Source organism: Cebus imitator, unplaced genomic scaffold (assembly GCF_001604975.1).
Source record: "Cebus imitator isolate Cc_AM_T3 unplaced genomic scaffold, Cebus_imitator-1.0 Scaffold2, whole genome shotgun sequence".
Lineage (NCBI taxonomy): Eukaryota > Metazoa > Chordata > Mammalia > Primates > Cebidae > Cebus > Cebus imitator.
This window is the reverse complement of record NW_016107317.1, coordinates 14,751,622-14,755,845: the sequence shown is the minus strand read 5'-3', so window position 1 is coordinate 14,755,845 and position 4,224 is coordinate 14,751,622. Positions and strand designations below refer to the sequence as shown.

General features: G+C 48.3%; 1 pseudogene; it reads left to right on the top strand.

The window, feature by feature from the left end:
- The first annotated feature begins 2,504 nt into the window (after positions 1-2,504).
- LOC108303744 lies at positions 2,505-3,718 on the top strand (annotated as a pseudogene).
- The last annotated feature ends 506 nt before the right edge of the window (positions 3,719-4,224 follow it).

Genomic DNA, 4,224 nt, shown 5'->3' with positions numbered 1-4,224 from the left:
CAGCACTTTGGGAGGCTGAGGTGGGCCAATCACCTGAAGTCAGGAGTTCAAGACCAGACTGGCCAGCATGGTGAAACCCTGTCTTTACTAAAAAACACAAAAATTAGCTGGGCGTGGTGGCGGGCACCTGTAATCCCAGCTACTCGGCAGGCTGAGGCAGGAAGACTTGCTTGAACCCGGGAGGTGGAGGTTGCAGTGAGCTGAGACAGCCCCACTGCTCTCTAGCCTGGACAACAGAGCGAGACTCCCCCGTGATCACCAAAAAAAAAAAAAAAAAAAAAAAAAACCTCATGCTGATCAGCTGTGGGATCATGCCTGTGAATAACTACTGCACTCCAGCCTAGGCAACATGGTGGGACTATGTCTCTATAAAATAAATAAATTAAAATCAAAGTAATCCCTAGGCCACTGATATAATAATATCCATTTCCATTCCAGTATGCTTCCTAGGAGAGACTGGAGTAGGTACTGAAATTGTGCGTGTGATCCTGTGCACAGATGAACAGTAATCTCTTCTCTCTGGAGATGAATTTAAAAATTGAGAGCCTGTCTTAGATCGAGACAGTGTGGGCCAGGTACAGTGGTTCATACATATAATCCCAGCACTTTCAGAGGCCAAGGCAGGAGGATCTCTTGAGCTTAGGAGTTCAAGACCTGCCTGGGCAACATAGTGAGACTTCATTTCTACTAAAAATAAAAAACACAGGCTGGACATGGTGGCTCATGCCTCTAATCTCAGCATTTTGGGAGGCCAAGGTGGCTGGATCATGAGGTGAGGAGATCGAGACCATCCTGGCTAACACAGGGAAACCCCGTCTCTACTAAAAATACAAAAAATTAGCCAGGTGTGGTGGCACGCGCCTGTAGTCCTAGCTACTCAGGAGGCTGAGGCAGGAGAATTGCTTGAACCCAGGAGGCGGAGGTTGCAGTGAGCAAGATTGCGCCACTACACTTCAGCCTAGGCAACAGAGCAAGATTCCATCCCCTCTCACCCCCCCGCCAAAAAGCAAACAAAAACAAAAACGTTAGCCTGGTGTGGTGGTGCACATCTGTAGTCCCAGCTACTTGGGAGGCTAAGGTGGGAAGATCACTTGAGCCTGGAAAGTCAAGGCTGCAGTGAGCTATGATAGTTCCACTGCACTGCAGCCTGGGCAACGGAGTGAGACCGTCTCAAAAAAATAAAAATAAAAAAAGGAAACTGACAGCGGGATCTCGAGACCCTGGATCTTCTGGTTAGTTTTGAGTCTTTTAGTCAACATAATAACAATAAAAACTATGTATCAATGTTGTGTATAGTTATTAGGCAACAGGAGCTAATACCTGAAAAGAGAAGTATCATCTTGTTTATTAACCGGAATTTGAAAGAAAATGGGGTACCTATGGGAGAAATAAGCTACAAACCTTCCCTGAGAGCAGGAACTCCAAGTATAATAGTAAGCTACAATGGTAAAACCAATCACATTTTGAAAGATGGATTTGTGTGGTTTTTGTTTGGATGGCTGGTATCTAATTTTGTTAGTTATAAAAGTTATATATCACCAGTTGTACAGTATTTGTTTTCTAGGGTACCATAACAAAGTACTGTAGACTAGGAGGTAGAAGGAACAAAAATTTATTTGCTCACAGTTCTGAAGTCTAGAAGTCTGAGGTCTAGAAGTCAAGATGTCAGCAGGGTGATTTCTTCTGAAGCCTCACTCCTTGGCTTGGAGATGACCTGCTCTGTCTTGCTGTCTGTCTCACGTGGTCATCTCTGTGTGTGTGTCTGTGTCCTAACCTCTCCTTCTTATAAGGATACTAGTTATTGGATTAGGGTTACCCTAATGACCACATTTGAATTTAATCACATCTTTAAAGACTCCAAATACAGTCACATTCTAAGATACTGGGGAATTCCTAGAAAGAGACAGGTAAAATTGAAAAAATAAAAATTAAATTAAAAAGATACTGGGGAGGTAGGACTTTAACATATGAATTTGAAGGGAGGAAAAGACACAGTTCAGACCATAATATTAGTGTCAAGTTCAGCAAATATATATGTATGTAAATTAACATGGCCAGTGCCTTGTTATAATACTCCTGGTTCACAATCCTTGTCTGGAACCCTTAAAGCTGGATATGTGTTGTAAGTAAGGCATCTGGGAATTTTCAAAAGGCAGTTGACACAAAAACTACATAATTGCCTAACGCTCCGAGTGGGTTCTGAGATAGTGCCTCTTAATCAAACACACTAATATTTCTGAAAAACATAAATATTCATACTAAGTGGGAAAATTAATCTCTATAAATCATCTCACATCCCTTCTACTCAGGTTTTGCTGCTAAATGATAAAAGGTCAAGTAAAATATAAAAAAAGCTTTCGCCTGTCCGGCGCCACCTGCCCCGTGCCTGTCCCCAGACTGAGGCCCAGCCCTCTTCGCCCGTGCCCTTCACCAGCGCCGCCAGCATATCTGACAAACTGCCCTGCGAAGTCGCTGACATAGACCTGGCTGCCTGGGGATGCAAGGTCCAGGAGAACTGGATGGCGGGCCTAATGCGCATGCGTGAGCGGTACTCGGCCTCTGAGCCACTGGAGGGCGCCCGCTTCGCTGGCTGCGTGCACTAGAACGTGGAGACGGCCGTCCTCACTCAGACCCTCGTCCCCCTGGGTGCTGCGGTGCAGTGGTCCAGCTGCAACAGCTCCACCCAGGACCAGGCCGCGACTGCCAAGGCTGGCATTCCAGTGTATGCCTGGAAGGGCGAAACGGACCAGGAGTGCCTGTGGTGCCTTGAGCAAATGCTGTACTTCAAGGACGAGCCCCTCAACTTGATTCTGGATGACGGGGTCAACCTCACCAACCTCATCCACACCAAGTACCCGCAGGCCTTGCCAGGCATCCGAGGCATCTTCGAGGAGACCACAACCGGGGTCCACAGCCTCTACAAGATGATGGCTAATGGGATCCTGAAAGTGCTTGCCATCAACGTCAATGACTGTCACCAAGAGTAAGCTTGACAACCTCTATGGCTGCCGGGAGTCCCTCATACATGGCATCAAGCGGGCCACAGACGTGATGATGCCAGCAAGATAGTGGTGGTAGCAGGTTATGGTGATATGGGCAAGGGCTGTGCCCAGGCCCTCCGGATTTCAGAGTCCGTCATCATCACCGACATTGACCCCATCAATGCACTGCAGGCTGCCATGGAGGGCTATGAGGTGACCGCCATGGATGAGGCCTGTCAGGAGGGCAGCATCTTTGTCACCACCACAGGCTGTGTTGACATCATCCATGGCTAGCACTTTGAGCAAATGAAGGATGATGCCATCGCATGTAACACTGGACACTTTGATGTGGAGATCGATATCAAGTGGCTCAATGAGAGTGCTGTGGAGAAGGTGAACATCAAGCCACAGGTGGCCAGTACCAGCTAAAGAATGGGTGCCATATCATCCTGCTGGCTAAGGGTCGGCTTGTCAATCTGGGTTGTGCCATGGGCCACTCCAGCGTCATGATGAGAAGCTCCTTCACCAACCAGGTGATGGCACAGACGGAGCTGTGGACCCACCCAGACAAGTACCCCATTGGGGTTCACTTCCTGCCCAAGAAACTGGATGAGGCAGTGGCGGAAGCCCACCTGGGCAAGCTGAACGTAAAGTTGACCAAGCTGACTGAGAAGCAAGCCCAGTACCTGGGCATGTCCCGTGATGGCCGCTTCAAGCCAGATCACTACTGCTACTGAGAGTCAGGTATGCGCTTCGCCTTCCAGCTACTATCCTTGCCCAGGCTCTCCCTAAGAGTAAAGGGCATCAACTTTGCAAATGGTTTGTCAGTATCTCCCATCAACTCTCTGGGGCCGGTCACTCAGTTTTTGGCCTCTGAGCAGCCCTCATACGGTTCCAAATGTGGCAGCGGCAACTGAGAGGCCCCTCCTCAGGCCCTGGGCATGATGGAGGTATCAGCCGCAGGGAACCATGAGCTCAGTGGTCTTGGAACTGCTAAGTCAGTCCTTCCTTAGCATCAAAGTCAGTAGTGGAGTCACAGAGCCCATATATTTTGCCATCCAGGCCTTCACCTGGTCTGTGGACTTAGACCTGTGTGGTTGGTTTACAGGTCCAGTGGCTCCTCAGCTCATGACAGATGAGAAGGAGCTAAACCGAAGGGCAAAGAGGAACTGTTGTTTGAATTTTCCGGAGAGCCTGGCTTAGTGCTAGGCCTTCTCTTAAACCTCATAACAATGAGGTTAGT